This window comes from Sus scrofa, chromosome 15 (assembly GCF_000003025.6).
Source record: "Sus scrofa isolate TJ Tabasco breed Duroc chromosome 15, Sscrofa11.1, whole genome shotgun sequence".
NCBI classification, from domain to species: Eukaryota; Metazoa; Chordata; class Mammalia; order Artiodactyla; family Suidae; genus Sus; species Sus scrofa.
Window position 1 is genome coordinate 129981615 of NC_010457.5, and position 9968 is coordinate 129991582.

Sequence of the window (9968 nt, forward strand, 5' to 3'; positions counted from 1 at the left end):
TCCCATTTAACCTTAAATGCATTTCCCAACTCAAATATAACAAAGTTGGTGAAAATTTATGATTGAACTAAGATTTTGAATTGTTCTGAAAATACGGTTTTTATTTATTCTTTTTGGCAGATCAACCTGAGTGTTTTCATACACATCTATAATCATAGATCTGGACATCATCATATCCAGCAAAATTTCAACTTAGAAGAATATTTCTAAAATATTAGAACAACAATTATGGATGGAATTGTCTCCCTTCCACAAAGTCATATGTTGAAGCCTTAACCTAACCCCCAATATGACTGTATTTGGGCCTTTAGGGAGGAAAGGTTAAATTAGGTCATGGGATAGAGCCCTAATCCAATAGGACTAGTGGCCTTGTAGAAACAGGAAGAGATTATAACAGTCATGAGAGCACCGAAGAAAGACCAGGTGAGGACACTGCAAGAAGGCCGCCACCTACAAGCCAAAGAGAGAAGTTGTGGGAGAACCAACCCTATCACCACCTCGATGAGAGGGAAGACATAGAAAGAGTAAATCCTTCTTTCCATTACAGACTCCAGAAATAACACTCGTGTGATCCTGAATGAGTCTCACCTGCTCTCAGTAAAATAGAACACTTGGGCTAAGAGAACTCTGATGTTTACTCTTGTTGTTTTTCTGCTGTGTTTTATAATGATAATGATAATGATAACATTAACAGTTGTTTGAGCATTCTATGACAGTGGCATTCTTCTATCAATGCCTTAGAAAACTGTTGCCACCTACAGCTCTCCTAGGCTCCAAGAGAAGACCATGGTGTCCCAAGCATATTGAATTGAGTAGAATGCTATTATTGTCTTATTCTATCAACCGCAACTCTGCAATATCTGTTTATCTGATGTTAGAGTCTCTGCAGAAATAAAGAGACTTTATTTACATAATTCAATATTTCAACTACTGTACAATGTTCCTAATCATCTACCCTTCAAAGATCACCGAAAGGTAAGAGTCTGCATATTGTCATGCCATGATTTGAAATTTCCAAAGCTCTCACATGTACACACGTGTACTCCCTCACATTGTATAAACATGCTTTTGTGGGGTATAGTTTGAAAACACAGCCTAAATGTATTCACAATAAAGATAGCTGATATTTTATGTATTGGAAACTTTGTTAAATGATTTATACGCATTATTAATTCTTTGAATCCTCCCAAACCATGAAGTCGGGAGTATCAACTTCCTTTCAAGCAAGAGACATCAATGCTTAAATGGAACCATTTAGGAGAAATTTAGCTAGCATATGGCAGAACAAGGATCTGAACTCGAAGAATCTACCTCCAAAGCATGCGTGCTTAGTCCATTATGCAATTCTTCTTCTCTGGAAGACTTCTAATTTCTGGGCTGGACCACTTTCAGTTAACATGGAGAAACAAACTTTTAATAATAATAAAATTCAATAAATTCCAATTCCAAAAATCACTTCTTCCAAAAGAATGTTGAAGCAGGTGTTCCAAGCTTTGACAGTCATCATTTAAGGATCTAAAATATTTTAAGTCCGCATCAGTTTTTTCTGTATTCTCTACATACGAAGCCAAGCTCTCCCTGTTGTGCTTTCCAGCAAAACCTCAAGCTGACAGTTGCATTCAGCACTTAATCCCCATCTAAATAATGAAGGCGCTGCTGGAATTTTCAGTGACACCAGGTCCAGAATTTGCCATGGAAAGCAAAAATCACCCTACTCTACCCAGCCCTGTGAATATCCAGCCAAGGTCGTGTTCAAGGTAAAACTGAGATCTGACCTTTTACCCCCGAGAGCTCCCTACTTTGGCCATGGCTGCACCAAAAGAAACTCATGTTTTTGGGATGCAGTGTGTCCCGAGTTAGTGTGTGGAAGACATTATGTCTCTTCCAGGTCTGAAAATGACCCGCTTGACAAAAACAGTGCTGCAGACAATCAGAATGCTCCATTTCTTTTGGAAAGAGTCATAAAATTATTTAAAATCTACATAGGAACATTTTAATCAGCACAATAAAAACTTCTAATTTGCCTGAAAATAATATTCTAAGTCTTGCTTTAAGTTTCTTTTTAAATTAAAAAAAAAGTACAGTCTTTTAAAAAATGTTATTAATAGGCTTCTAAGGTAAATAGCAGTATCTTATCTGATACCATGTTACTCCTCTTTTGTATTCTATGAAGGAAATCATACATAGCATCTTGCTATATTTTCCAAATAACATACTCACATTCCTACAATTTCTCTTATTTTGTGGTTTTATACATTATACAGGATTTTCTGTTGTTAATACCCCATCACTACTATTCTCTTCTAAGGCCATGTCCTTCAAAGTCACCTGTCCTGTGTGGTCCAGACTAGAGTTTGTCATGAGACTTGGAAACAAACGTACCAGACGCACAGACATAGAAAACAAACTTATGGTTACCAACGTGGAATGGGGGAGGCAGGATAAATTAGGAGTTTGGGATTATCAGATACACAGTACAAATAGAAAACCAAGAAGGACCTACTTATAATACGGGGAACTATACTCAATATATTGTAACAACTCAGAGGGAAAAGAATCTGCAAAAGAATATATGTGTGTATATCTATATATGTACATATATAGATGTACATAATACATACATAAAATTAGAGTGTAAAATATATATATATATATACTCTGAATCACTTTGCTGTACATCTGAAGCTAACACAGCAGTATAAGTTACATATATACTTTGGAGTTCTTTTGTGGCACAGTGGATTAAGAATCTGGCATTGTCACTGCAGTGGCTAGCGTTGCTATTTTGTCTCGGATTTGATCCCTGGCCCGGGAAATTCCACATGCTGTGGCCATGGCCAAAAAAATGTACTATTTTTCAATTAAAAAAAAAGAAAAAAGAAATATACCAAAATCAATGACTCTGGGAAGGTGGAATGATCAGGTGTGTGTGCAGACATGAGCTTTATAGGAGCTTCCCGACATGTTTATAAAGGGTGTCAGGTGTCACCCTCCTGCTTCAGACAGATCCTAACTGCACATGCCCCACCCACCTGCAGCTGCTCCCTGACTTTTAGTAGCAGCTTTATTGTTAACTGCTCTCTCCCACCCCAAGCAGGTCTTAGCTCAGGATGGCAACCACCTGATTCTATGTAAACATTTTATGTCCAGAATTCATAGAAATAGAGCCTTAAGGATGAATATCTGGAGGTGGTTCTCTGATAGAACTAGATTCAAAAATGAAAGTAACAAAAGAGGTTCTACTGTATAGCATAGGGCACTATATCCAGTCTCTTGGGACAGAATATGATGGAAGATAATATAAGAAAAAAATATAGGAGTTTCCATTATGGTACAGCAGAAACGAATCCGACTAGGAGCCATGAGGTTCCAGGTTCGATCCCTGGCCTCGCTCAGTGGGTTAAGGATCCAGCGTTGCCATGAGCTGTGGTGTAGGTTGCAAGACGTGTCTTGGGTCTGGGGTTGCTATGGCTGTGGTGTAGGCTGGTAGCAACAGCTCCAATTCGACCCTTAGCCTGGGAACCTCCATATGCTGCAGGTGTGGCCCTAAAAAGGCAAACTAAAAATGTAATAGTTTGCAGCTACTAACCCCTTTTTTTCAAGGAAAAAAAAAAAGAAAAGAAAAATGTGTGTGTGTATGTATACATATATATGATGGGGTCACATTACTGAACCACAGAAATTGCCACAATATTGTAAATAAAATGTCCTTTAAGTTTTTTTTTTTTTTTTAATTTTAAAAAATAAAAGTAAAAATAACAATGACCTAACCCTGTGGCAGGCGGGAAATCCTATGACCCGCAGAGGCAAAAATGATTGTTAAGTTTTCACCCCTTGTCACCAGGAATGAAAATCCTATTAGACGATGTGTCTTTAAAGATGAAATTGCTGCCTTAATAGAATACTAAGGTCGTAATCATAGTGTAAAAATGTGAGGTGAGTTGATTGTCTCTGAGTGAGACAGTGAATGGAGAGTAAGGAGAAGGATGAGCTTGGAACTGAGCATTTCCAGGTCGTGGTTCAGCTAAAGAGCAAGAGCTCTTCTATAACTTTCCTGAACAAAGTCCTTATCTTCTAGAGCCAGAGAGCCGTGATTTCTAAAAAAATAAATTGAAAATATGATCTTACATGTGGACAAAGTAAATTTAGAATCTTGAAGAACCTCTTGTATTGAGGTTAGGGCTTTGGTTAAAAAGGGATGAGCTCTGAAAATTAAAATGAGGTATATGAAGATATACCTTGAACACCCAAATCCACCAGGCCGCTTCGATGGGAGCAGCAGCCCTTCCTTACTTATCTGAGAATGTTGCCCCCCCCCCTTGTGTGACAGACTCATATTAAACTGTCCTAATGTAGCTGATTTGCAGGGAAAAAAATGATCTGACTACAGACTCAACCCCCCCCCCACCATTCATTGTTTCAAAATTTAAGCCTCAAATATCTGAAAGTTCCAACAGGACAGGAATAATGTATGAGCTAGCTGGAGGTCTCATAAACATGCAAACAATTTAACACTCCTACAATTTATGTTGCGAGAAACCCGAATAATGTATGTGAAAATGGATCCTAAAGATCACAGTCTATGATAGAAAAATGAAAATATTGGCTTGGGATGCATTTATTCATATGAATAAATATATGAATCCAGATAATCTAGATTCATAGAGATAGTTTGAGTGGCAGTGGCAGGAAGTGGCTCTAACATTGTCTTTCTTTTTTTACTTATTTTTTTTTTTTTTTTTTAGGGGCAGGCCCACAGCATGTGGAAGTTCCCAGACTAGGGATCAAATCCAAGCTGACCAACCACAGCCACAGCCACACCACAGCTGGATCCTTAACCCAGTGAGCGAGGCCAGGATACTAGTCAGGTTCACTACCGCTGAGCCAAAATGCAAACTCCTCTAACAGTTTTCTTGAAGCCAGTAGTGGCCAATACTAAACAAAGTTGCAATGCCAGAGATTCCTAAGTGTACTCGGTCTAGAAGAAGATATCTAAGGCTTTAGGAAGCTATCCCAAAGCTTAGGGAAATAGGAACTCTGGAGTAATATTATTATTGTCTACTTTTTCAAACTTTTAACCATAGGCCCAGGATATAACAGAAGTTACCCCCTTCACCAGAGTTGTTTCTTTGTTTATTTTGTTATCATAATATCACTTTATTGAGGGTGTGGGGGCACAATTTTTTTTTTTTAGTTAATTTGTTTTTTATTAAAGTACAGTTGATTTATAATGTTGTACCAAATTCTGCTATATAGCAAAGTGACCCAATCATACATACATACACATTCCCCTTCTTATATTTTCTTCCATCATGGTCTGTCTCAAGAAACTGGATAGAGTTCCCTGTGCTAATACAGCAGGATTCATTGTTTATCTATTCTAAATGTAATAGTTTGCAGCTACTAACCCCAAACTCCCCGTCCATCTCACTCCCTTTCCCCTCCCCCTTGGCAACCACAAGTCTTTTCTCCATGTCTGTGAGTCTCTTTCTGTTTTGTTGATAGGTTCATCTGTGCCCTTCCTAGATGCCACATATAAGTGATCTCATATGGTGTTTGTGTCTTTTGCTTTCTGATTTATTTCACCTAATATGAGAATCACCAGACTTTTGAGAAATACGAAGGGAGCACCAGAATCTATGAAATCTTTTGAGTGAATGGTGTCTTTAAGCTGGGAATAAGAATGTGAGATGTTGCTCTAAAAATGAGGTTTGTGAAACCTGTGGGGTTGATGAGATTCCAGAATGGCAGGAGCCAGGTGGTGGGGCTTAACCTATAGAGACAAGATGGACACGGTTCCTGCAAAGGGTAACAGGGTTGCTGCAGTAATCCAGAAGGTTTGACTTGCAAAGCTTGGTAGTGTCCCCAGGGCCAAATTTTATGGGCAATCTACTAAAGTCTTACCTGACTTCTACAAGTGATGACCTCTAAGTCTTGTAGACAGAGATCTGACTTGAATCATCACAAAGGAATCAAGATGCCTAGCCAATATCTAAATGTTATCCAGCTCACTGAGTCTGTTGAATGGAAGCCTGACTTTACTTAAAGAAAACTCCTTCTGTAATGCCAACATTTTACACTGTATATTTTCTTCTTAATCTTCTCCAGTGGCACCTAGAATAATATAACAGAGCAGTAAATTGAATAAAGGAAAAGACTTAGAAACTGGAGGGATTACTAGATACTGACTTAACTGACTAGACTACATGTAATTACTAGGGTTAACTGATGCTAATTCCTAGGGACTCCAATAAGATTAAAGTCAAATAAGATTAAGGTCCAGGATAGGGGCTTATGTAATCCAGGTAATTGATGTAATTTGCCTTTAATCCAGCTCACAGTGGTTCTCTTGGGTTCCTAAACCTACTACATGGTTATTTTTCAAGTCCTGGACAGCACTGTTGGAAAAAGACATACTCAGCAATTGGCAGAATCCCCATATTGTTTTTCTGACATTCAAAGTGAGGGCTATTGTAGTAGGAAAAGCCAAGTGGAGGCTTCTAGAACTGCCTCTGCCTGTCAAAATAGCAAATCAAAATCAATACTGCCTTTCTGAAAAATTGTAGAAATCCCAAGCATATCCCCACTCAATTATCCTAGTTAGCCTATGTGTAAGAGAGATGGCCCTTGAGGAATGAAATGGATTATTGCAAATTTAATCAGATGGCAACATAATTTGAATATGATGTTTTGGATTTAGTTTCTTTGCTGGAGCAAATCCATCCATTCTGTATTATCAAGAGTGCAGCTATTGGTTGAAGGAGTGATTTTCTCCCCTATATTAATATATACTCCTAGAAGTAGTTTGCTTTCACCTGACAAAGGCAGTCATGTGCTTTCACCATCCTATTTCTGGGGTTACATCAAATCCATAACCCAATGTCATAATCCAGTCCAGGGGCACATTTATCATCAATTGCACAGAGATTGTGCTAATTTATCCTACTGATGATAGCAGGTTGATTGAACATGCCGAGGAGATAGTACAAATATCCTGGCAAAAGACACGCGGACCAGAGCGTCAAAAATAAATCCAACATTTAAGCAGCCAGCTACCTCAGCGAAATTTCTGGAGCTTGAGAGGTCTGAGGCAAGTTGAGATATATTCTTCAAAGTCGTATACCAGATGCCAAGTTATGATGTCTGGTATTTTCTTCCAATAAGAAAGAGGCACAATGTCTAGAGGACTGCTTGAACTCTGAAAGCAACACTCATGTAGACTAAGAATCAAATTATTTACCAAGTACACTATGAGGCTGCTAGTTTAGAAAGTTCACATGGGGGCCAGAGGAAGATGCATCTTATAAGAGGTCCGTACCATTGCGCATGTTTCCCAGCCATTTGCACTGTATGACCTGCAGATGCAATAGAACTTGCAATGCATATGACAGATCTGGATGCCATCTCAGTCTTTTTCACTATTGGGCTTAATATCTTTAGTTTCTTTATTCTCTTTGTCATGGACTTTCTGGGGGGGGGTATGTATTTATTCTGTCCTATTTAAATATAAATAAATAGCATTTTACAAAAGAATTGATCTTAAGGGAATTCAGGACTTAGTCACGTAATAAAATGCACCTATTTATATTCATTTTTACAATGCTCACAACCCTCTAAAGTACAAATCAAAGTCAGTCAATGGGTTAACCAGTGTTAGTTCTTTCACCTACGCTGTGTCTGTGACAAGTACATTACTTATACTTTTTTTAAATGGAAGTCGACCAGCTCAACTCCAGTGTTGTTAACGTGATAACTAGAAAGTTGACCCCAGCTTTGGTATAGGAGGTCTGCTATTTCCTTGCTATAGAACCCTGGAGAGATCACTGAGCTTTCTGTGAACCTCAAGTTTCTCTTACTGAAATAACCGAAGCACTTGTCTCCCGGAGGCTGATGCGAGAACTAATATAAGCCAATGACCATGAAACTTCCTATACATACTAATCCCTCAAGTTGGTCAAATTCATGGAGTCTTTGGAACAAGGAACGTGGCCAGCTTCACCACTGAGATGGTACCAGACAGAACAAAATTCTCCTTGTTGGTGTGCCAAACCACCTGAAAAATACCTAATGAAGAACCAGGATGTGAAAAGCACTCTAGCACTATTATTAGCCCTTTGAATGAGAACAAATAGCAGCAACAAGAGATCCACCAGTAATCCCCAGATGATACGCCAAGTGAATCCAAACAAAGGGGCCCAACCCTTCTTGGCTCCCACATGCTTTATGGCTAATAGCAGTGAAAGCTGGGAAAGGAGATCTGTTTTGAAGCCAAAAGGTCAGTAGGCTGCCAACACATGGACATTTTATTTTATGAAAATAAAATATTAAATATTGACAAAAAATTCTCAGCACCGATACTATACTCAGGCAGATTTAAAAAAACTACTACCAAATTGGAGATTGCAGAATAAGTTGTGGAAAAGGCACATGGATGTATTTTTGGCAAATTTAAAAAAATGTTTTCAAGTTTGAAAAATAAAAGATGACTGATCCATTAAAATCTATTGTTAGAAAAAAAAAAACAGCTGCTGACAATTTGATAAATTATTCATCCAAGAGCTTCAATAATCTAAAACAACTTCTCCCACATATGTTGACAGGGGAAGAACTATCTAGCAAAAATGATGAAACAGAATAATTTTAGGGTATTTCTAAAATGATTAGAATATCCGTTTGTCTTTTAAGCCTCATTTGTTCTTAATTTTAAGCTAAAATTATTGAACATTTCTGACAAGGACTTGACAAAGTTTTAAAAAAATATGTTTGTTACACACAAAAAAATACTCTTTTAGCAGCATGGCAGAATTTAACAGATATTTACAGTGCTCTTTTGTAACAGAAATAGAAAATCTGGAAGACTTAGCAGAATATGATTATGCCATTGCCTTAACCAAGATTTTGATAAAAAGAAATTGTAGAATCTCAGGGAACACAGAGCCTGGGTTTCCTACCGGGAAGGAGGTCCTGTCAGCTCCTGCAGAAAGCCACCGGGCCCAGGCTACGCCCTTCACTTGCTGGCTGAGGTCCAGTGACGACTGACTAATGGAATGAATTAGAAAGGCTGGGCCACTTCAACCTAACGGCGGGGACCACTCTGACAGTCCATTTTAGCTTCGGAGCTCCCTGCAGGTTTGGCTGAGGTTATCAGAGGGTGTATATCTCAGCTCAGCTCCCCCAGGGTCCAATCCCATTTCCTCTTCCTCCTCCCTTCCAAGGATACTCCCTAATAAACATCCTGTACACTAAATTCCACCTCCTGATCTGTTTCCCAAGCAAACAATCTGCAGCAAGGAACAAACGGCAGAAGGGAAATATCAATGTTTCCATCATTCATTCAGTAGCTCAGCAAGCCCTAAATGAGTGCCAGTTACGCAACACATTAAACGATGACCCTTTGCACGGAATGAAATCGAGTCCCTGCCCCAAGAACGTCACAGTCCAATGAGGAAGGCTATGAATCGAAATGGGAACTGTGAATCACAATAAAATTAGTCCATACGAAAAGACCTGTGAAGAGTCTCCAGTATATGTGGGCAAACCTCTAAAGAATGGACGAATCTCAAAAACTATGCTAAGTGAAAGGTAGCCTGCACAGTATATGATTTATTTCTATGAAATGTGTAGAAAAGGCAAATCTATAGAGAGAGTAGATTAATGGTTCCTGGGGTTGGCGGTGGGAATGGGGGTTGACTGCAAATGGAATTTGAGGTCTTTCTCAGATGACAGGTATGTTTGAAAATGGATTGTAACCATGGTGGCACAACTCTATAAAATTACTAAAATGCATTGATTTCTACACTTAAAATGAGTGAATTTTATGATATATTATACTTCAGTGAAGCTTTTAAAAAATAAAAAATATTCACATTATTTCTCTTCAGGTCCATGCAATAAGTCAGATGACTTGCAAATAATTTCTCATCCAATCCTCAAGATTGGATTCCTTCATCCAATCCTCAAGATCACCA

General features: G+C 38.5%; 1 long non-coding RNA gene across 1 annotated transcript; it reads right to left on the reverse strand.

Moving 5' to 3' along the window:
- LOC106508684 lies at nucleotides 1440-9242 on the reverse strand. Its single transcript, XR_001305704.2, has 3 exons — nucleotides 8952-9242; nucleotides 5905-6114; nucleotides 1440-1515 (listed from the first exon to the last, which is right to left on the reverse strand). It is a non-coding gene; the product is annotated as an uncharacterized LOC106508684 (long non-coding RNA).